Source organism: Hyaena hyaena, unplaced genomic scaffold (assembly GCF_003009895.1).
Source record: "Hyaena hyaena isolate Hyena2069 unplaced genomic scaffold, ASM300989v1 scaffold_1721, whole genome shotgun sequence".
NCBI lineage: Eukaryota > Metazoa > Chordata > Mammalia > Carnivora > Hyaenidae > Hyaena > Hyaena hyaena.
The window spans coordinates 94579-119565 of record NW_024082356.1 but is presented as its reverse complement, the minus strand read 5'-3'; the positions used below and the strand labels follow the sequence as shown (position 1 = coordinate 119565).

General features: G+C 36.3%; 1 long non-coding RNA gene across 1 annotated transcript in view; it reads right to left on the bottom strand.

The window, feature by feature from the left end:
- Nucleotides 1-1161: 1161 nt before the first annotated feature.
- Nucleotides 1162-24987, bottom strand: part of LOC120226512 — an 83878-nt gene continuing 60052 nt past the window's right edge. Inside the window, exons 2-3 of the long non-coding RNA XR_005527036.1 lie at nucleotides 10396-10516; nucleotides 1162-1550 (exon numbers count right to left, since the gene is read on the bottom strand). This is a non-coding gene — a long non-coding RNA (uncharacterized LOC120226512). The remainder of the gene's footprint in view (nucleotides 1551-10395; nucleotides 10517-24987) is intronic.

Below are 24987 nucleotides of genomic sequence, written 5' to 3'. Positions count from 1 at the left end.
TGAACTGTGAACATACTCATGCAGCCTGGACAGGTAGGCAACATGGCATGCCAGCTTATTATTCTTGCTTTCAGTGAATGTTAAAAATACGCCATCTGGAAGTTAGAAACGATTTTCGTTTCTGGGCTTGCTAGAGGCAAGGAAAAGAACCCTTTATTATTATCACAACTCAGAACAGGTGGTTAAAACCACTTTTGAATATTTTATTACCAACATGTCTAATATTGGTAGAAAATCAATCTAGAGTAAATATGACTTTTAAGTTTATTTTGTCTGAAATGACAAATAGAATTTGCAAAACTGCAAATTTTAACTAGAAAGAAATCATAACAGATATTCTATTCCAGACACTTTTTAAATTTTTGAGTTTTTTAAATATAAATGCATTGATATATGCCATTTCAAAGCTTTATTATTAAACCGATTGCACCAGGCAAGAGTGAAAAAAAACTTTCTGTGTCCTTCTGATTATCTGTTACAATTACATTCCTTTTGTCACCAAAGCAGAAGTGCAAGCATGTGCAAAATCCTATAAATTTTGCTCATTTTTGTGTACTTTATGTCATGCTAATTTTGGTAAGTTTTCTGATCTCATAACCTTCATTTCCTAACACCAAATCTGACATTTTTCCTATTTTTAAGCTTCATATACTTCACATGTACTATTATAAGCCATTCTTTCCTAAAATTGTTAAATGGATATTTTTCTTCTGTAGTCATTATCATTTGATTTAATTCTCTTTTGGGATATTTATAGATGTCACCTATTTTTCTAGCCACAGGAACCATAAATAACATTGAACAGAAATTAGTACTGCATATGCAAAATAATTTTTATATCCATCAGTACATTTGATATTCAAAGCAATCTAGTGAGGTAGAAATCATTAAAAATTGAGGATAACAGCAGTAACAGTGGAGTGATATTGATAGGCAAGTTTATTTATAATTCTCAATTTAAGATGATTTTTTTTAAAAAGCTCAAGGAGTTTAAATTACCAAGGTCAATAGCTGGTGTTCCATATATATTTCCATATAGATTTCAACTCAAATGTGTACAGAGATATTATTTTAGAATGAAATCATCTTCAGAATAAACTTAAGAAAAATACTTAACAAATGTAAAATGATTAAAAAAATATTCAAGGTGACATTATTCTATCATGGAGAGAAAAAAAGCCAGCCTTAACCATATTTCCTAGAATATCTGCCACAACTTCTCTGACTCCTGCTGAGAGGCTAAGAGAAATAATACCACAGGCATCAGAGAGAAATTTTGCACAGCCTGCCATCCCTGTCTTTTCTCATGAGAGTGACATGGTGATGCCAGATGTTCTAATGAAAGAGATGAAGTCAATAGTCCCAGGAGCTAAAACTCTCCTGAGTGTAGGTTCTAATACAGACAGATATTTGCATGTAGAGACAGTTGCCAGAGCCCAGTGGTTAGATTTGAGGATATTTAACTTTTCTGCATCTGTAGTTCAAAAGAAGCGTGTATCAGGATCCTTTTCTCGGGTAAGATGCACAGGTACATCAGGGCCAAAGCTTCCCTGCAGAACACAAGCACACAACAAAAATAAATCTTATTTAAAGACATCGGAGAACTGTAAATGCAACAATGCTCCAATGGACCGAAATTCAAGAAAGGAAAGACTTTCCTGTCACTTTCCCTCCTTTATTTTATTCATGATTTATCACCACCCACATTATATAGGGCAGTCACTTAGCAGAAACCCACAGCTAAATACTTCAGAAAAAATTCAGATGTTTTCTACATTTAGAAAAGCAATACAGTGTATATACACTCTACTTCCATTCTGCTCCCGACAGGACCTGGGACAGTGACCCCAGATCGAGCCTATTGATATTTCTGTAAATAAAGATATGAATATTCATTCTAATTTTGATGAACAAAGATCATACACAGTTTTTGTTAATTCAGGTCAGGAGACTCCAGGGGAATTATGACAAAACTTCAGATTTTCAGGAATTTTTTAATTTCAGAATTGTGCCATAGTAAGTGCAGGGATTTATTATATTTTTATTGTTGTTATTAATTGTCTGTCCCCTTAAAATGAAGGTCCTGGGGGTCAGGGACCCTTTGAATATGAATCGCTGCAGCCCAGATCCTATGACAGTACAGGACACATCAGAGGCTCTGAGGACGTGAATGAATGGTTTTCCAAAAGGATGTCCAGGATACAAAAATGGAGCTGCTCTGTCAATCACAAAACAAATCTGAGTGCTACTTATTTCTTCATCTGTATTGAGTCATGAGTAAGAAGACGTTTCAGCTGAGCAGATCCGAGTGTCTTAAAAAGTCACAGTCCTCTATACTTTGAGAGAAGAAAACTGCAAATGTTTAATGTGGATGGAATATGAAGAATCATGATAAAATAACACTTCTTACATTTCCTACTTGAAAAAGAAGAAATAATTTTCCTCAAGAAGATGATCTCTAAGAGCTCTTCACTTAAAATGCACCACTTCTTCCTGGGGAATGGCAATTTATAAACAAAATACCATGAAATGTTTGTGTACTAAAAATGCGAGGAACAGGGTCATCCCAATACACAAGTATATACTAACGACACATTTAGCAAGAGAAAATAGGAAAGAATATAAGATTCACATTGTATCCATTTAAAAGACATTTCTTAATACAAAATATCTCAACTTCTCATGCTACTGCAATCTTTGAGTTAAATTGGATCTTGAGAGGTCACAGAGGAGTTATCTATGTCACATGGGGGTGGAAGAGGAGAGGCTGTATTGGAGTCAACTTTGAAAATAAACATATGAATGAGCACAATTTGTAAAAAAGTACCAGTTAACAAGTCTTCATTTTACCTTACAGTATGACTGTGTATAAAGTCTGTTGCCAAGATACACAATGAAGACAATGCCCTTGACACTGTCCCTGAACTTGCAGGATGTTTTTTTCTCTTTTTAAGAAGTAAAAACAATACAAGAACGTCAATTACAGGCATGAGGGCAAATTCTTCCAGTAAAAAGAACTGAGACAGAAAAAACACTAGTCTGAGCTGATAAGGAAGTGTGAGGCATGGACAGAACCTTCAGTGGTGTTGAGGGTAAGGATGAGTGGCAGCCACAGGGAATGAATTTTCCTAATGAAGGAAAAGCATGTGCAAATCTAACAGGAGAACTATGTGGAAGAGAGTGCAATGGCCTAAGCCCAAAGCATTGTTCCACTTTGGTTTCAGACTCGGCCACCATGGGAAGGAAATTACCAGGGATTAAGTTTTGACATCTCCCAGATCCTTCCCAGGGACTGTCAAGATGCTTTGCACATGCTTAACATCCATGCTGGATAAGCAGCTTCTAACTGAACAACTACATTGTATATTCTATTTGCGAACTTAGCCTTCTTCTGACCACACTGGTTTGGGGGAAAATCAATGAAGAAAAAAATAAAGGATAGTTTTGAAACATTATTTACATAGCATCATTCCTACATAAAATGCATCTGATTCTGTTCACATTTACAAATACTACTCAGCGTTTGTGAGTATATCCTCACAAACTTTATATTCCTCTACACATCATGTTGCTTATGAAACCCAAACAGAAAGCAAGCATTGGGAAGGCGGAAATGCACTGTAATCATCAAGAATGTGGCTTTGGGAATTTGACCAGTAGAAGTCCCAGAACAACACTTACTGATTTAATAATCATAAGCAAATGACCTAGTTTCTCAAAGCCTTAACATATCTTTATTTTAAAGTTTATGTACTTGTTTTGAGAGAGGGAGGGAGGAAGGGAAAGAGAGAGAGAGAGAGAGAGAGAGAGAGAGAATCCAAAGCAGTCTCCAGGCTCTGAGCTATAAGCACAGAACCCAATGTAGGGTTTGAACTCATGAACTGTGCAATCATCACCTGAGCCAAAATGGAGAGTCAGACACCTACCTGTCTGAGCCAACCACACACCACAAAGCCTTAACATATCTTATATGACAATTATAGATCAAGCCAATAAAGTTTGAGGTCAACATGTGTCAGCTGTTGGTATTAACTACTAATTGGCTCTACTGCTGAGTATTGTTCAAGAAATACCTCATAACAATTTATACTCTAAATTTTATTAGCAACATTAAAATTTTATCAATAGAATTGTAATCATTTTGTCACTTTATTAAAATGGGCTTACATAATTTTCTACTATAACAAAACTGATTTTAAGTGTCACATTGGCTGTTGTACTATGCAGGTAAGTTTATCCCTGCACCCCTTATCTCGGAGTTTGTTCATGCAGCAGCCTTTGCAGATCAGCACTCCTACCTTAGTGACATCAATGCCCATGACAGACTTTAGGAATTGTTATTTTAGAGGAAATGAGTATGTTGCAGAAATAAGAAGTAATGAAGGTTGCTACAAAGACCCATCTCATATTGCATCCATTGAAATTTCTTAAATGTCAAGTCTGGATGTTTCTCTGTTAATAAACATTTCTATTTTTCTGAAGAATTTGGATATTGGCTTCAATTTGACCTTTGTAATAGAAAAGCATATAGCTTTCAGGACTTGACAATAATAGCAACTTCTGGAACTTCAACACAGATTTCTTACAATCCTCATTTTGACACCATAATATGTAGGATATTCTTGCCCAGTGGAAAGACAACAATTTCAGCTGCCAAAACAAAGTATGTCTCCCCTTCCCATCAGCCCTGCATGTCGCTTCTGTTCCCGGGTCCTCTGAAGAAAACATGTATGTCATGTATCCCATATTTTGTCAGAAAATCCCAGTCACATACACCACACCTTCTGACAATAAATCCATCAGTTCTCACATGTTACAGCACTAAATAGGCAAAAATGAAATTTTAATTATAATATAGCAAAATCACATGATTTTTTTACTCCATCATGTTAACCCACAGGACTGCCTCAAGAAGTGTGCAAGAATTTCTTCTCACAGTTGTGAAGTAGGATTTATAACTGTGGAATTTTTTATTTCTATAAACTGTAATTATTGTTAATATACTGAGAATAAACAAAAATTATTATTTGTAGACTTTTCTCAATCTGTACCCAACAAGTTATCTTTATGTCACTTCCTACTACAAATTGTCACAAGATTTCCCCTTAGTTAACCTTGACTTCATCAGCAACATCTGGTTAAAAAACAAACAAAAAAAAGTTACTAATTACAGACATTAATGTATTTTCTTATTTTCTTTTTGGGTTTATACTGTTAATCTCTCTTAGAAAAAAGTTTGCTAGCCTTTATTTTATTTTTTATTTTTTATTCAGTTTACTTATTTTAAGAATGAGAGACAGAGAGAAAGAGAGAGCAGGGGAGGGGCAGAGAGACAGAATCCCAAGCAGGCTCTGCACTGTCAGCAGAGAGCCTGATGCGGGGCTCAAACTCACAAACCATGATATCATGACCTGACCTGAAACCAAGAGTCAGATGCTTAACCAACTGAGCCACCCAGGTGCCCTGAAATAGCTCACCTTTAAACAATTCCATTCAATTTATAGAGCAGCATCTTCTGACTTTTTTCTTAGACACTCACAACAGACCTATGCATGTATTTGTTATTACTGTGGGAAATGTGTGATTCAGAACATTGTCTTGGAGTGGTCATGTGACTGGTCTAAGACCATATGGCCTCCAAATTCCACAGCCAGGACTCCAATCAGGATTGGCATAGTTTGGATGCTGTACTTTTCCCATTCCACCATTCTCCCTCCTGCACACAGGCAATACTGGAGAGTCATAAAATGTGTAAAATAGCCTTTTCCTAGGTAATTAAGCATGAATCCATCACCAAACACTAAGAACTACGAAGAATTTAAGAGCACGCTAAGTTTTTATTCATCTCTACAGGCCTTAGACCTTACTTTGTTTCAAGTTACAAAGTGATCACAGGGCAACTGGCACCAAAGTCTTCCAGTAAAGCAGCAAAACCTGAATCATTCAGAAGCCCTTATGATCCTGGCATGGAATATGGCGACCAATATATCCAAGCAGTGTTAACAGACTTTTACAATCTCAGGTTCATCATCTGGTACATTTGGATATGAACCTGATAGCTTCCGGAATTTTCAGCTATCATAGTAGTATCATTCATTACTTTATAACCCCCAAAATGGTCTGGAAGTCCAGTCCCATGGAACTATCCTGTGTCTTTTTTAACATTAACAACCAAGACTGGGGCTGATGACTACATCAGGTGCAAAGAGCCAATGTCCTTGTTGATGCTGAATGGATCATCCCAGAGAAGCCATGAGTAGTTTGTATCTTTTATTTATCATGATCCGGGGCTCAGAAATTCCCCCACAATATAGATTCTATACTCTTCACTAAAATATAAATAGACCACATGGGTTTAGCTTCAAGAAAACTATGTTTACTTGGATACTAAGTCAGCCTATAAAACAAGACCATGAGCTAGTTTCTTGAGGATAAAGATTATAAGTGGAAAAAAATAATTAGGGGAATATATTGAGATAAAATTTCATCTCTTCAGAAGAGACCTTGTTGTAGCTGAGACCTAAGTTATGCTACCAAGTCTAAATCTTTCATTGTTTTTTTGTAAAATGTTTATTTATTTTTGAGACAGAGACAGAGTATGAGCAGGGGAAGACCAGAGAGAGAAGGAGACACAGAATCTGGAGCAGGCATAGAGCCCGATGCAGGGCTCAAACTCACAAGCCATGAGATCGTGACCTGAGACAAAGTCACAGATGCTTAACTGACTGAGCCACCCAGGTGTCCCTAAATCTTTTCGTTGTGAAGGAGTCTTCAAACGTGTCCTCTCATCTAAAATCTTTCAATAAAAAAATCTATATGGGTCTACATGTCATATAGATCTGAATTTAAAGCAGAATTTTCTAATTTCCCAGTTTGAGAAAGTTGCCTAACAACACTGGATATCAACTTTCCATCTGAAAAGGAGAATAAGCATTTGTGGTTTTCAATATTATTGCATTTATCATACTTAGCACATGGAAAAAATTGAAAGTGAAATTTAGGCTGTGATTTCAAATATGAAAATACTGTATTGCTGTGATGCCTTGATTTGTGGTATCCTCAGACTACTAGAACTATGATCTTCATTTTCATTTTCTCCTAAATCTGTAAAATAAAGAGTTTTTACAGTTTGTAGGCAGTTGACTAATCCACCTAAAAGTTGTCCAGCCCTGAGAAAATGTGATTTTCATGTATAAGCTTTGGAGATCCTCTCTTTAAAAAAAAAAAAGAAAAGAAGAAGTTTATTTATTTATTTTGAGAAGGAGAATGAAGAGGGACAGCACAAGCGAGCGAGGAGCAGAGAGAGAGGGAAAAAGAGAGACTCCCAAGCAGGCTTAGAACTATGAGCACAGAACCCAACTCAGGGCTCATTCTCAGGGCTCATGAACCATGAGATCATGACCTGAGCCAAAATCAAGAGTCAGATGCTTAACTGACTGAGCCACCAGGCACTCAAGGTTTGGGAGTTCCTCTCTTCATCTCTCAAGGGGTGTTGCAACCTGTGGCTAATCCCCAAATGCCCCTCAGCTTGTGTGCCCTTGTGAGGCTGGGAAGACCCAAAGGGCTGGGTAATGCAGACATGTCACCACTGCCAAGGCTGGATGAAGAGAGCATCTTCACCTATGATGGATGATGGTCTGCCCACAAATAGACGGTGAAATCCTAAGTGCCCTCCAGACTCCACACATTTCACAATAATCTTTTAAAATAATTGCTGCCACTTGACTAATGCCCTCAGAAAACGATAAGGCTGTCGATTTATTCTCTAGCTTTTAAAATTCCATCACCCGTTTCCCTGTGGTAACAGACTGTAATATCTTAAGTTTCCAAAGACAGGAAGTTACATTTGCATTATATATTACATTAACATTTTCCTCACTTCCTCAGTTAATATTTTAGAGAGTAAGTATAGACTTTTAGTTCATTTTAATGTAGCTAGTGATTAATTATTCTCTATCTCATTGGAACTTTTTTCTTAGCAAAATGGATGTCAGTGTTGAAGGCAGTCCAGTAGGGTAGACAATTTTACACGCATTTGCCACAAATTATCTTCTGTATAACTTACTTTAAAAATAGAACTACTATTTTCCTAAAATTTTGAGGTTGCATGTTTTTTTTTCAAAATCAAATTTTAGCTTACTTTTTAAGTTTATCACTTGAGCACTTGATACAGGCTTTTAAATTTTCTTAATGTTTATTCAGTTTTGAGAGAAAGAGAGAAACAGAGTATAAATGGCAGAGGGACAGAGAGAAACACACAGAATCGGAAGCAGGCTCCAGGCTCTGAGCTGTCAGCACAGAGCCCGATGTGGGGCTCAAACTCACGAACCATGAGATTGTGATCTGAGCTGAAGTTGGACATTTAATTGAATGAGTCACCCAGGTGCCCCCAGGCTTTTTTACTGTATAGATAGAATGGCTATTTGATTGTTTTATAGGAGTACCTTATATTACAACTATATGAAGTTCAACAACACAAAACTATTACACAGAAACTTTAACATTTCCATTATTTTTTTTTCTTTTATCAGCCATTCAAGAATAAAGCTAGCAAGACATAGTAGGAATAATCTTTGTTAAAGTAATAGCTCTCTATCTGGCTTTTCTTTTCTTTTCTTTTCTTTTTTTTTTTACTACCTTATGTTATGGGATGTCACATGAATAATGAGTGGAGTCCATATGTAACTGGGAAAGTCTGGATTGCCAAAACATTATGTGTCTGAGATTGATTTGTTTCCAAATCTCTGTTCTTTCTCCGTCTTTGTATAGAAAAATAAAAACATATTTTAGCTTAGCATTGGGCCACTCAAACAAAGAAAAAAGCAAGAAAAACAAACAAACAAACAAACACATTCCCTCCACCACCACCACCCCCATTAAGTAGGGTTATATGGTCGTTCTTTGCAGCTAGGTGGGCAAGTACCTAAGGGTTGGCCAAAAAATGTGAGCAGAACAATCATGTGTGACTTTCAGCATAGAAGAGGAGTAGGTCCGTTCTGTGCTCCTCCTGTCCTCATGGGCTGAAATGCAGTATGATGCCTGCATCGTGTACAGCCATCTTGGCCTGTGCAGGGACAGCCAAAGCCATGTTTTGAGAACAGCCAAAGTAATAAGTAAGGAACTGATCCCTAATGACTAAATTCTTTTCACCAATAGTGAATTTCTTACAATAACATTTTATATATGTAAAAATGAAAGACATTTCTGTATTGTTTAGCCCGTGATATTTTGTGTTTTCAGTCACTTGTAGCTATATATAATCCTGATAGATACAGAAGATAACAAAACACAAACATACTTACACAAAAAAATAATTAAGAAACCCTGAAACCAGGATGCCTGGGTGGCTCAGCCAGTTAAGCATCCAACTCTTGGTTTCAGCCCAGGCCATGATCTCTCAGTTCAGGAGTTAGAGTCCAGTGTCGGGCTCTGTGCTGACAGTGTGGAGCCTGCTTGGGATTCTCTCTCTCCCTCTCTCTCTGCCCCTCTCCTGCTCATTCTCTCTTTGTCTTTCAAAATAAATAAATAAACTTAAAAATATTTTTTAAATATTAAAAAAAAAAGAAAACCTGAAACAATCTGTAAAATCCATGATTTGACTGTATGTATATGTATATGTGTGTGTGTGTGTGTGTATAGTGTATATATATATATATATGTTTATGTGTGTGTGTGTGTATAGTGTATATATGTGTATATGTGTATATTATTTTGAAAGAATAAAATATTGCCATTTCCAACAATATGGATGTATCTAGAGGGTATAATGCTAAGTGAATGCTAAGTGAAATAGTCAGAGAAAGACAACTGCAACATAATTTTACTTCTATGTTGAATTTAAGAAACAAAACAAATGAACAAACAAAGAAAAGGAGACAGAAAAACAGACTCTTAAGTACAGAGAACAAACTGGTGGTCACCAGAGGGCAGGTGTGTGAGAGGATGGGGGAAACAGGTGCTTAAGATTAAAAACAAAGATGGACAGAAGTAGAAATGTATACAATAAACTATAAATAATATAATGAGCTTTTGATAAAAACTCAAAATATGTTACAAAATACATTTTTATATTCTAACATGGATGTTTCTTATTTTATTGTAAAAAAGTTGTGGATCCTTTTTGTGTGTCTCTCACTCTTTTCTCCACACTATTCATCAGTGGGTGGAATTTCTTTACAAGGGGCCTCAGTTATGAATTAGGGTCTCAGTGCATAATACCTCAACATTTAGGTACCTAAATAGATTCATAAATAAATAAATGTGTGTGTGTGTGTGTGTGTGTGTGTTTATGGCTACTCTAACATGAGCCCCAGAAGCAGTGTCCTTTTCATTATGACCGGCATGGGGTCCACTCACAAGGCACTGAGAAGGTCTGCAGTCAAACCAGATACTCACGGTTAGTCCCTCAGCAGTAAGTTGAACAAGGTGGAGCAGCACAGAGATGGAGTCCAGGATCCAAGCAATCATGGACATGGTAACTAATGCACCCTGCTTCTCTGCCTTCTGGTCACATCATCTAGCATAAAAATAAATAGAATATATATCACCAATTACTTTACAATGCAGAGCAGACCAACTGAAAAAAGAGAGGGTACTTAGTTGGAACCTTCAACATCACAGAATAGTTTTAGTTTGCCTTTCGTGATGCACACTTTTTTAGTTTCTGTACATGTTTCATTACAGGGATTTCCCTGTGCCTTACTTTATTGTCTTATCTGTCCCTTTGTGTACAAGACCGCTGTGTGGGTCAGTCGTTTGAATGTCTGACTCCTGGGTGGATCAGTCATTGAATGTCTGCTCAGGTCATGACCCAAGGTTGTGGGATCAACCCCCATGTTGAGCTCTGTGCTGGGCATGGATTCTCTCTCCCTCACTCCCTCCCCTACTCATGCTCATTCTCTCTCTCTCAAAAAAAAAAGCATATTAAATACATGTTGGGTGATGATCATAATAATAAATTAAACTTCATTAAGTAGAGTTTTCTTTCATTGTTACTGTTGCAAAAATCACATTAAGAAGATTCCCATTGCAAAAATAATCATAATTTAATTCACTTCAAAATGGATTGAAGAATAGTTGCCAAAATGGAGAAGGCACTGCATCACCAACTTGAGATGTCACCATCACCACAACCTAATTAAATTTCTAGTATTTATTTTGATACATGGAGAACACTGAAGAAGCATAAAATATCATCCTTACCTCCAAAAAACTTACAGTCATTGGGAATAGAGAAGATATTTATTCACAAAGCCTTCAGATAGCAATATTAGACAATGTTGACATGATACAAGTATGTATCATATAATTGAAACTTACAATAAGTAAACTCAAAGTAAGAAATATTAGAATAGTCTAAATATTAGGTCAAAGTCTTGGGGAGAAAGTGAGATTGTATAGGGAGAAAAGAGATGACCTTCAACACTGGTCCCTAAAAATGCCCATTAATGATCATCAGTGACCATGTCTGCTGGTGGTGTATATCCAAGGAGAGGCTCAAATTTTAAATTTCTTCAACTACACTGTGAAATATGTGAAGACACAAACAATATCTATCTCATTTAGCATTGCAGCTTCAAGACTTTATATACTTTCTGGTACATGGCAAATGTTTTGTATTTCTTGAATGAATAAAAGAAAATATATACACTAATCTCATAAAGGATACTCATACATATACTGCAAATGATTATATTTGGAATAAATGTTAACATTAAGATACAAACTTTGGAGAAGTTCTGCCACTTATCATTTGTATGAGTTTCTCAATTTCTTTGTGCTTCAGTTTCTCATTTGTAGATTGGAGATAATCCTACCTTCCTCACAAGGTTCTTACAGAAACTAACGCTTAGGGAAAGTGCTTAGCATATAGAAGGTGGTATCTAAGTATTAGGTTTTATTATATTTTTATCATTATGGGAGAGAAAGACCTTTCCTTTTTTCACCAGTGGTCCTAAGCTTCAGGGACTGCATGGCATTATTCACACCTAAGCTTTATCCCTGAAATATCTAGTATCTGATTCTGAAAAATATGAAAATATTAGTGTCATTTTTATTCAATGTAGTTAACAAATGCTTATTGTGACTATCACTAACTTCCTTAATCCTGACCTAGAATTTGTATTTTGTTTACTTTCTTTTTAAGCTTGATCACCTAGTTTCTTCCAAGCCAATCCACCTCCTCAATGAGGAAGGTGATGTAGGAAGGTACATATTGGTAAGAAGTAGGAACAAGTGTACAGGCTTCTGTGAGAATGACTGGCACAGGAGTGTAGCCATTAACCCAGCTAAGAGGTGTCCTTCTGTAAATCGGGAATGAGACAGCTACCAAGATCATGTGGAACAGAACATTCACTCTCAGCTTCTCTAATCTATCTTAGATATATGTTCATTTGGGGGAATGTTAAAAGGTTCAAATGCTCATTTCGAATCTTCAGATGTGTTACTGGATAATATGGACTATCAGGCATATCTTCAGTCAGAAGTGAGATAACCAAATAATCCCTACTATCTTGTTTCAAAATAATCATTGCCTCACATAGAGAGTTTACTCTTAAATATACTAGAAAACAATTTGAAATATAATTCCACATAAACTCTTAATATGCACATTGATACCAAATGCAGGTACTAATATCCCTCCCTTTCAATCCATCAACACATTATCTCATGAGTGCACAAATAGTTTGCACCTTAATTTTGTTGAAGTTCTGTTGGATATTGATATAGGAAAAGAAAGGACTAAAGCTAAGAAACTGAAAAGCCTATAAAGCTAACCAAATCAGATAAGCCAGAGATGTCTCACAGGAAAAAAAAAAAAAATATATATATATATATATATATTATAAAATATATATATATATATAATATACATATACTCCTGTGTATTTGAATCCTGAACATTGTAAAGATCATCCATTAGCATTTATTCTCGATGTTACATGGTGACAGGGCACTGATCTCTCCACCACTTCATTAGTTGGAACACATGTGGAGCAAAGAGGAATGCCCTTTTCTCGTGTTCTAGCACACTTTATCCATAAGACTCTAGAATATACTACTCACAGTAAATAATCCTTTAATGACTAAATTAATCATAGGAAAAGTAACAGGAAAACTAGAAAACTTTTTATTCCAAATACATTACCTAAACATAGCAGGTTTTCACTTGTTTATAGAATGGCTGTATGACAGTCAATGAAGCCAGTGCCAAAGAACCACAAAATACAGATATGGATCAGTCAAAAGTTTAAGGAAGCAAAAGCATGTTTGGCAAATCAGTATCCAAGTTAAGAGATGAGAATATGATAAGAGCAGCACTTTATACACATTTCCTCATTGTTATCCTTCCTGACTACCCCATGAACTCATATCCTCATCTGGTCTCAGAGATGAGAACACTGAGCTCTCATTGGGTATGGAGTTGCCCAACCTCAGAGGATACAAAGCTTCAATCACTGTGGTTTACTGGTCAGAACAGCAACAGAGGTAAGAGCAGATGACAAAGTAGACCCAAATTCACAGAGATCAAGTCAATCCTTGAATGATGTCTGAAATAACTGATAAAAATGCCTAATGCCTTTTGTTTCTATAGAACCGACCACAGCTCCCCCAGACTGGACAATGATACTAAATAACAGTAGATTTAAAAACCATGGGGGGGGGGTGCCTGGGTGGGTCAGTTGGTTGAGTGTCCAACTTCAGCTCAGGTCATGATCTCACAGTTCGTGGGTTCAAGCCCTGCATTGGGTTCTGTGCTGGCAGCTCAGAGACTGGAGCCTGTTTGGGATTCTGTGTCTCCCTCTCTCTCTGCCCCTCTCCCACTCATGTTCTGTCTCTGTCTCAAAAAAATAAATAAACTATAAAAAAAACATTGGTAAGTGCATTATTTTAGCAATTTCTTGACTTTGATTGAAACAGAAGCCACTTCCCTCCTGAACAATGTTCAAAGCATCCAAATAAACTGGTGAGGTAAGTGGAATCCCTTTAAAACACAATAGAGCACAATTTATGACAATACTTAGTGCTTTCTTATGAATGTAATAATAACTGATATAGTGGCAAGAAGCACTGTATTGTATTTGTGTTTTATTTTAATCAGCTACCATGTTTTTTATTTGACTTAGTTACCATGTTGAAAAGTGCCATGTTATACTCACAGAGGCAGTACACCTTGGTGGTTAGGATCACAATCAGATGATCTGGATTCTACTACTTGCCAGCTGTGTGTCCCTACAAAATAGCCCTTAAGTTTTCCATATCTCAGTTTCCCCATGTGTAAATGAAGAAAATAATAGTAATTATTCCATAGAATTGTTGAGAGAATTATATAAGTTAACAAATGTAAGGTACTTTGTTTTTTTTTTTATACAAATAGTTTATTGTTAAGTTGGTTTCCATATAACACCCAGTGCTCATCCTCACAAGTGCCCTCCTCCATGCCCATCTCCCCCCGCCCCCCCACACCCATCATTCCTCAGTTTGTTCTCAGCAAATGTAAGGTACTTTGAATAGGATGTAGCATATATTAAGGACTCAGTAAATGTTAGTATTTATCATGATTATTACCTAATCTAAATGTAAGTAAGCTATATTGTGATGGAGTTCTATTCTGTTTCCAAAACATAAATGGATTATCATTAAATAATACAGGCTAGTAAAAAATAGAAGATTCATGCATCCATGACAATGTTCCCAAAGTGGAAGTACATGTCTTCTGCATCTTTGTCTCTCATGTTTTTGCTGTGCAGAAAAGAGAAGGAGGAAGCAGATAGCCGGAAGTTTGCCTCCGTGAGAAATCTGAAAGGTTTAGAGCATTGTCTATATAATGCTTGGTCCCTTGTCCACTTTGTTTATCTGCTTGTTTTCTTGCTGAAATTGAACCCCTGAACCTTCTTTCCAATCATGTTAGGAATAATGCAGGGTACATACTAACCAATTTGTGAGTTCTATCGCGCTTTATTTTGGTGGCATTCACCAAGAAAATGCTCCATTTCTGTTTATCCTGTGTCTTGTTACACAGTCAGAGTCTGAAAGGTTTTGAAGTGCATATTTTCATCTCATCTATTGGACTCATTACACCATAGTTTAACACCCACACTATACTCATTAGTTTACAAAACATCAGAGTTGAAACCGTGCCAGTGACTTAGATGGAAGAAATTTTTCCACCTAGACTAGTTCATGAGCTAGTCTGGCAAATCAATTCATTTCTGTAGCACATATTCATGGTCTCTACAGCCTCCTCATTGGTCACAACTTGTAAGTAAATTTAGTTTAGCTCATTGGCCTTGGCTGATGGGGTTGAAAGCACTTTCACTCAGAATAAACTTCTGTAACACTGGGAGAAGAACATTTACGTAAGACGTAGTTTTATCTAGGGGCGCCTGAGTGGCTTAGTCGGTTAAGCATCCGACTTTCGCTTAGGTCATGATCTCACGGTTCATGGGTTCAAGCCCCGCGTCGGGCTCTGTGCTGACAGCTAGCTCAGAGCCTGGAGCCTGTTTCAGAGTCTGTGTCTCCCTCTCTCTCTGACCCTCCCCTGCTCACGCTGTCTCTCTCCTCTCTCTCTTCTAGAAATAAATAAAAATATTTTTTAAAAAAGACATAGTTTTATCTAACACAATGTACAGAGAAAATCAAACTTAATTATACTGAAATTCAAGCTTGTTTCATGTCTCAGTGTAGACTGTGAGCCTGAACCAGGGTCCCTCAGACACCTTTCAACTGTCCCCAGCTCTGTACTCCCACGTCTGCCCCCAGCTCCTGAGAACATTGCACAAAGATCACTTCAGAAAAGACCTATTTATTCTAGCCCTCACCTCATTAGGGTGATACCACACTCCTGAGTAATATCTGACTTCAGTACAGGTGCATATTGGCTGATGTTTTGTGGAAGACTAATGAATAAATACATATTTTACTGACCACCTGTTGTTGTGTCCTTTCTCATCCCTGCCCCTAAGCTACCACCCAGATCTGTTGTTAGCACACAGCAAAAGCACCACAGAGAAGTTATCTTGTCACTTAGGAAGAAAATACAACTTGCTTTGGATGGGATTTTGGTCTCTATATGCAATTCAGAACTCTAAAAGACAGATGACTTGTTGATTAATATAAAGAAATAATGATGGTTTGTTTCTCAAGGGTAATACGTACAACCACTAAAAATGAAGACCATTCAAAATACAGCCCATTAGTGGTAAAAGGTAAGCTGCAAATAACTGAATGCCAGAGGAATCTAGCTCATTTTTATTAATCTTCTTATCTTTTTCCAACTAAATATTTTTATTAAGCTGCCAACAAGAAATCAACTTAGTTTGTGACAATTACTACATTTAATTTCACCATGATAGAGGGAGAGAACACACACACACACACACACAACACACAACACACAACACACAAATAAGGTTGTGCATTAACAGAGAAATAGCTCAAAGGAAGGTAGCCAAAGGGAGAAGTAGATACTCTTGGGAGCATGGACAATGTGGCTCCACAGAGTAGATTACATCAGAAAAGTGTAAGTGCCAAAATGTGTCTGAAAGCATCAGTGGATGAGGGGCATCTGGGGGACTCAGTTGGTTAAGCATCTGACTCTTGATCTTGGCTCAGGCCATGATCTCACAGTTTGTGAGTTTGAGCTCCATGTCAGGCTCTGCACATAGCTGATAGTGCAGAGCCTGCTTGGGATTCTCTCCCTCTCCCTCCCTCTCCCCTCTCCTGCATGCTCTCTCTCTCTCAAAAATAAAAAAATAAAAAAAAACATTAAAAAAATATTTTTGAAAATCTCATCAGTGGATGAGATATGACTGATTATATAAAATTGAGAAACATTTAAAATCATTATTATATTGACATAAAAAACTATAAATTTAAGAAACAGATTCTTGAAGGACATAATTAAAATGAGGTTGAATAAAAATCCATTTATAAGGATTTTTAAAAACACATCAAGTCAAATAAAAGTGAACGCATGAGAAGGAATAAAGTTTTACTCACAAGGAAGGGACTGATTGCTCTCATAGCTTTTCCTAAATATGAGTTTTATGTTTCCTTTTGGCCATTTTTAGCTCATGGAGTCCATTTTATACTTAGAAATTATTTAGCAAGGTATATGCTTGAGATTTTTAAATTCACTTTCCTTTTCGTGAAACAGGCTATGTTCACAAATCACTGATCCTTTGCCTCTTTACTTTCCATTTCAGCTCCAGTAAATGTCTTTGGGTGTCCTCACCAATGTCCTCGTCAATTTTCAATTCTGTATAAATGCAGAAGAAAGATATTTATCTCAACTAAATGTTAAAACTATATTTTGAATTAGCATGCCTTGCATCCCCGACCTCTGTTTTCGCCTCTACTTTGCTTCATTTTTAAACAGTGTATTTGTATTTCCAATGCAGTATTAACAGAAATTCAGGGCTCTGAATAAAAGAGCTTTTTCCTATTTTTATGCATCTATAATTATAGGAAGGTTTACAAATAGACATATTGTGATGCCTTTAAAAAGCAACGGCTTGTGCTCACTTCTGCTGCACATATACAAAAAAATGGAACAACTGAGATTAGCATGGCCCCTTGTGCAAGAATAATATGTAAAATGCAACGGCTTACTTCAGACTTTTAAGTATAATTCTTTTCTATCCCTTAAAATTATTTTATTAATAAAACTGTTGTGTTGATTTAAATAATTCACATACAATCAACTGCACTTATTTAGTATATACAATGTGATGTTTAACATGTGTAAATACCATGAAACCATGACCACTACCAACATATTAAATATCCATGACCACTGCAAATTTCCTCTTGCTCCTAGTAACTCTCTACCACACCCCTGCTTGTCCTCATTATCCCCAACCAACCACTGGTCTGCTATCAGTCCCTAAATATTAGTTTGCACATCCCAGAAGTTTACAAAAATGTAATCGTACATTATGTGCTTTCTAAAAAATATTGCCTTCTCTCACTTCACATGAATGTTTTGAGACCCTTCCATGTTGGAGCATGTAGCAGGAGCTCACTCTTATTTGCTGCTGAATAGTATTTGATACTATGCTATCCCACAGTTCGGCCATCCACTCACCCCTTGTTGGACATTTGGGTTGTTTTGGTTTTGACTATTAAAAACGAAGCAGTTATAACACTACATACAAGTCTTTGTATAAGCACAAGTTTTCAGGAGTGGAACAGATGGATCATATGATAACGATGCATTTAACTTTTTAAGAAACTGCCAGTTTCCCAAAGGGATGGCACTGTTTGGCTGAGTGCACTGTCCAGAGTGTAAACGAGTCCCATCTGCTTCACATCCTGCATGATGTTTGGTATGATACATCTTTTTAATTTGCATTTCCTCGTACCTAACAGTGGGATTTTTTTTTCCTTCAAGCTTTCATTTATTTATTTTTGAATGTTTATGTATTTATTATGAGAGAGAGAGACAGGGAAAGAGAATGGAAAGGGACAGAGAGACAGGAAGAGAAAGAAACCGTGAAATCATGACCTGAGCTGAAATCAAGTTTTGGACACTCAACCAACTGACCTACCCAGGAGCCCCACAAGTTTTTATTGAAATTCCAGTTAGTTATCAAACTGTGTGATAATTAGTGTTAGGAGCAGAATTCAGTGGCTCATCACAATAAGTTTCCTCCTTAATACCCATCTTCTGTTTCTCCCATCTGCCATCCCCCCTCCAGTAACCCTCAGTTTATTCTCTTTACTTAAGTCTGCTTGGGGCGCCTGGGTGGCTCAGTTGGTCAAGCATCCTACTTCAGCTCGTGTCATGTTCTCACAGTTCGAGCTCCACATCAGGTTTGCTGCTGTCAGCACAGAGCCTGGTTGCGATCTTCTATCCCCTTCTTTCTTTGCCTCTCCCCTGCTCACGTGCTCTCTCTGTCTCAAAAGTAACTAAACATTTTTTTTAACTCTGCTATATGACTTGCCTCTCTCTCTCTTTGTCCCACTATGTTAATCTGGTTTGTTTCCTAAATTCCACGTATGAGTGAAACCATATGTTATTTGCCTTTTTCTGACTGACTTATTTCATTTAGCATAATACACTTTAACTCCATCCCTTCATCAGCCAATGGACATTCAGACTCTTGTCATAATTTGGCTATGAACAATGGGATTTTCATTGGAATTGTTTTGAATCTGTAGGTTAATTTGGGGATATTTGAAATTTTAATAATAGTAATAAATCTTCTGACTCATGAACTCTTTGTATTTCCCAGGTTCTCCTGGAAATATTTTGTGATTTCCATTGTATAATACTTTCACTCTTTCATCAAATTCACCTCTAAATATTTCATATTCAGTTTCATATTGATCTTTTATGATGCTTCATTGGTAAACTCACTCATCAGCTCTGGAAACCTTCTGTTTTGAAAATTCCCTCAGATTTGCTACAGAGATGATCATGTCATCTGTAAATAAAGATAATTTTACCTATTTCTCTTCCATTTGAATATGCTTATTTTTCTGTCCTTATTGCTATCTAGAACTTCCAGTAAATACTGAATAGAAGTAGTAGTAAGGGACATCTTCATCTCGTACTCGACCTTAGGGGTACAACATCTATGCTTTCACCATGTACTATAATGTTATCTGCTGGTTTTCAATATATACTCTTCATCAATTTGAATAAATTCCTTTATACTCCTACTTGGTAAGATTTTTTTTCAAGAATGAATAGTGGTTTCTTTTTAATGCTTTTTCTATTGAGATGAACACATGATTTTTCTTTTTTTAGTTCTTTGTTATAATGAATATATTTATTGATTTTTCAAATGTTAAATCTTGTATTTCTTGTATAAATTCTAGTGGTCATGAAATATATTGATGGATTTCTATATTGGTGGATTCAACTTGCAAAAATATTCTCTAGAACTTCACATTCTCATTCATGGGGAATGTGGGTTTGCAGTGTTCTTACAGTGTCATTGGCTGATTTTGTGTCAGGGTAATTCCTGGCTTCAAAGAATGAATAGGAAATATTCCCTTCTTTCTTCTGTATAATTTTTGTAATGCTGGTATGTCTTCCATTTTTGTGTTTGATAGAATTCACCAATGAAGCTATCTGGAAGGGGAGCTCTTTTTGTAGGAAAACTTAAAAGCTATAATTTTAGGGAAGCTGAGTGGCTCAGTTGGTTAAGCATCTGACTTGGTTCAGGTCATGATCTCATGGTTCATGCATGAGTTCACACCCTGAGTCAGGCTCTATGCTGTCAGTGTGGAGCTTGCTTCAGATCCTCTGTCTCCCTCTCTCTCTGCCCCCTCCCCTACTGTTCTCTCTTTCTCTATTTAAAAAATAAACTTTTTTTTAAAAAAGCTATAATTTCAATCTCTTTCATAGATGGAGAGCAATCCAGGTTATCTGTTTATGTGAGAGCTTATTTTGCATCATACAAGGAATTTGTTCCTTTGTCCTAAGTTGTTAAATTTATTGACATAAAGTTATCCATAATATTCCCTTTAAATCCTTTTCATTTCTACAAGATCTCTAGTGGTATCACCTCTCTCATTCTGAAAAGGATGGTTTGTGTCTTTTTTTTTTTTTTTTTTTTCAGGATCAGTCTGGTTAGAGATTTTTCAAAGGGTCTTCTCAAAGAACCAGCTTATGGTTTTATGGATTTTCTCTATTGTGTTTATGCTTTCAGAGTCCCTTGATTGGCATTCCCATCTTTATTATTTCCTTTCTTCAACTAATTTTGAGTTTAATTGTTTTCTTTTCTAGTTTCTTAAGGTGTAAAGTGAGTTAATTGCCTTGACACTTTTCCTTGATTACAGATATTTGTTTCTATAAATTTTCCCTAAGTATGGCTTTACTAGTAGCTCACAAATTTTTATACACTGAGTTTGAATTCTCATTCAGCTTAAAATACTTTCTAATTAACTTTTGATTTCTTCTTTGTCCCAAGGGTTATCTACAATTGTGTAATTTAGTTTCAAATATTTGGAGTTTGCCCAGATAATCTTTCTGTTAATGATTTCTAATTTAATTCCACTGGTGTCAGAGAATACACTTGCATGATTTTAATCCTTTTAACTCCACTGAAATTTATTTTATAACCCAGAATATGATCAACCTTGAAAAAGTCCACTTATAAAAATTCTAATGTATATTCTTCTGTTATTGGGTGGCATATTCTATAAAAGTCAATTTGGTCAACTTGGTCGATGGTGGTGTTACATCTTTAACTTAATTGATCATGTTGTTATATTCTTGCTGATTTTCTGTCCACTATATACTTACTGACTTGCTGTCATGTTGACCTATTAATTACTGAAATAATGGTACTGTAGTCTTCAACTATGATTGTAAATTTGTCTATTTCTCCTTGCAGTTTTACCTTTTTTGTTGTTTCATGTATTCCGAAGCTCTATTACTAGATGCATAAACATTTAGGAATATTATATCCTCTTGATGAACTGACCTTTTTTTCATTATGAAATGATTTTGTCAACTCTGATAAAATTATTTGCTTTGAAATTTAATTTCATATAAATATAGAACTGCAATTTTATATTGATAGTATCAGCAAAGTATTCTGTCCTTTTATTTTTTGTCTATTTGCATCTATATATTTGATGTATGTTTACTACAAGCAGCATGAAGTTGTATCTTACTTTTTTATCTACTCTAACAACCTATTTTGTAAATGGCCTGTATAAATCATGTCACTCACTGTAATTATTGATATGACTATATTCAATATTCAAATTTATCACCTTATTATCTGTTTTCTTAATGTTTCTTCTAATCTTTGTTCCCTTTTTCTTCTTGTCCTGCCTTCTGTTGGATTAATTGAACAATTTTGTTCTTTTTTTTTTTTTTTTTTACAAATAGTTTATTGTCAAATTAGTTTTCACATAACACTCAGTGCTCATCCCCACAAGTGTCCTTCTCCATGCCCATCCATGAACAATTTTGTTCTTATATGTTTTTTCCTTTGTATGTCAATTAGGTACAGTTCTTTGCTTTCTTAATTTAATTGTTGCTTTAGGGTTTACAGTGACCATCAGCGTCAGCCTACAAGTGGTGTTCTGCCCCTTCATGTGCACCACACAGCCTTGCAGGGCGATACCTCCAATGTCCCTAATATATCTCACTTTTACATACATTATAAATCCCATATCACAATGCTATCATTTTTATTTAAACAGTCTGTTCTCCTCTAAAGAAGTTTTTAAAAGAATAAAAATATATGATGTATTATACATGTAGTTCTCCTTTCCATTGCTCTTTGTTCCTTTGTGCACATCTACATTTCCATTATAATTTTTTCTTCTCTCTATAAGATTTCCTATCAGATTTCTTGTAGAATAGGTGTGTTGGTGGTAAATATTTTCTGTTTCTGTATGTTTCACAAAAAGTTGATTTTACTTTCTTTTTAATTTTTAATTTTTTTTACTTATTTTGAAAGTGAGAACATGCAAGCATGCAAGTGGAGGACGGAGAGGCAGAGAGTGAGAGAGGGAATCCTAAGCAGGCTCCACACTGTCAGGACAGAGTCTGACGCGGGGCTCAATCTCACAAACCATGAGTTCATGGTCTGAGCCAAAATCAAGAATTGGACACTCAACAGAATAATCACCTCAGGTGCCCCATACTTTCATTTTTAAAGAAATTTTTACTGGATATAGAATTGTAGGCTGATTGTATATGTGTATGTATATATATATATATCACATTATTGTGTTCTCACTTATATTATTTGGACCAAGATGTGTGCTGTCATCCTGATTTTTGTCTTTCTGATGCTCTTAATATGCATTTTTTTTAAAAACACTTTCTTGGCGTGGGTGGTTGGCTCAGTCAGTTAAGGATCCAATGCTTGATTTCAGCTCAGGTCATTATCTCCCAGTTCATGAGTTTGAGCCCTGTATCAGGCTCTGGGCTGACAGGTGGTTTCTGCTTAGAATTCTCTCTCTCTCCCTATCTCTCTGCCCCTCCTCTGAGCTGTGTGTGTGTGTGTGTGTGTGCATGTGTTTGTGTCTGTCTGTCTGTCTCTCTCAAAATAAATAAACAAACTTAAAATAATAATAATAATAATGTTTTCTCTGTGTTGGACTTTTTGACTAAGATGTGCTTTAGCATAGCTTTGTTCATGTTTCTTTTACTTTGGGGTCACTGAATTTCTTAAATTTGTGAGTTTATTTGGAAATCAATTGTTTTTTTATTTAGGAAAAACTGCTTATTATTTATTTAACAGTTTTCCATCCACACTCTTCTCCTACAGGGACGCTAAATACAAGTTTACTGTATCTCTGATGCTGTCTCACAACTATATTCCCTGGTCATGCATTAAAATTATTTGTGGTGAGCTTAATGATAGCCCCCAAAGATGTCCAGGTCCTAATATTTGGACTTGTGAATATCACCTTATATGGCAACAGAGACTTTGCAGGAGGATAATTCAAGAAACCTGAAATGGGGGGAGGGGGATCATTCTGAGTCATCTGGGTAAATCCTAAATGCCATCACAAGTGTCTTCCCAAGAGAGACGAGGAGGTAGATTTAACAAAGAAGAAGAAGGCACCATTGCCACTGAAGCAAGATACCCTCCTGCTGGTCATGAAGAGTGAGGAAGGGGCCACCCGCTAAAGAGCACAAGGGATACTCAGCTGTAGAAGCTAGAAAAGTTGAGGAACAGGATTCCCCCCTAAATCCTTCAAGAAGAGCACAGCACAGCCTACATCTTGATTTAGGCTCAGTGAAACTGATTTTTGATCTCTGACCTCTAGAAGTCAACCTTTGGGGGAGTTGCATGCCTGTCAGTCGACATGCAACTCTTGATTTCAGGGTCTTGAGTTCAAGACCCATGTTTGAGCATAAAGCCAATTTTTAAAAAATGTTAGATTAAGATCAACTCAGAGACTTTATCACAGCAATAGAAGTGAGCTTTTGGTAACTTACTGAAATCACCTTATGAAGCTAATACATCCCCTGCTCTTTCTGTGTTTCATCTAGGATCATTTCTATGGCTAAACCTTCAAGTTCACTAATACTTTCTTCTGCAAAATCTAATTGCTGTTAATCTTATCCAGTGGATTTTCCATCTCATACATTGTATTTTTGTCTCTAGAAGTTCAATTTAGATATTTTTAATATATTCCATATCCCTATTTAACTTTTAGAAGTATGGTTTACAGTTACAATAACTTTTAATGCCTGCTAATTCTGAAATTTATGTCAGTTTAGCTTAACTTCATCAGTTTATCTCCTCAATATGGGTAGTAATATTCTGCTTCTTTGCATGCAGGGTTATTTTTGATGGGATGCCAGACATTTTGAATTTTACTTTATTGGACACTGGGTATTTTTATATTCCTATAAATGTATCAGCAAACCAACTTGTCTGAGGGTTACCTTGTTTCAAGCTCATGCACACCTTGCTGACCTAAGTCCTTTGATAGAAGAAATAACCTAATTTCCTTGAGATTTGCATACCACTGCCTTGAGGAGTGAAGTACTCAGAAGATATTTGTGACCACATTAAAAAACAGCTGCCATGGATGCGGGCAAATCTGTTTAGAGTTACATCAGCACATGAGTAGCATCCTGGGCACCAGTCCCACCCCCATGACCCCCTTTCCTAATCCTTCCCCGAAGACCTTAGGGAAGGGAAGGGGAAAAATAGTTATAGACCAGAGGGAGGCAAACCATAAAAGACTCTTAAATAGAGAGAACAAACTGAGAGTTAATGGGAGAGTAGGAGAGAGGTGGGAAATGGGTAATGGGCATTGAAGGGGGCACTTGTTGGGATGAGCACTGGGTATTGTAAGTAAGCAATGAGCCACAAGAATCTACCCCCAAAACCAAGAGCACACTGTACACACTGTATATTAACCAATTTGACAATAAATTATAATTTTAAAAATAATAAATAAATAAATAAATAAATAAAACCCTTTTGCTTCACCTGGACAGGAACATGATCTTTGGGACATTAGTCCACCTTCTTCCCAGGTTGCAGGCTT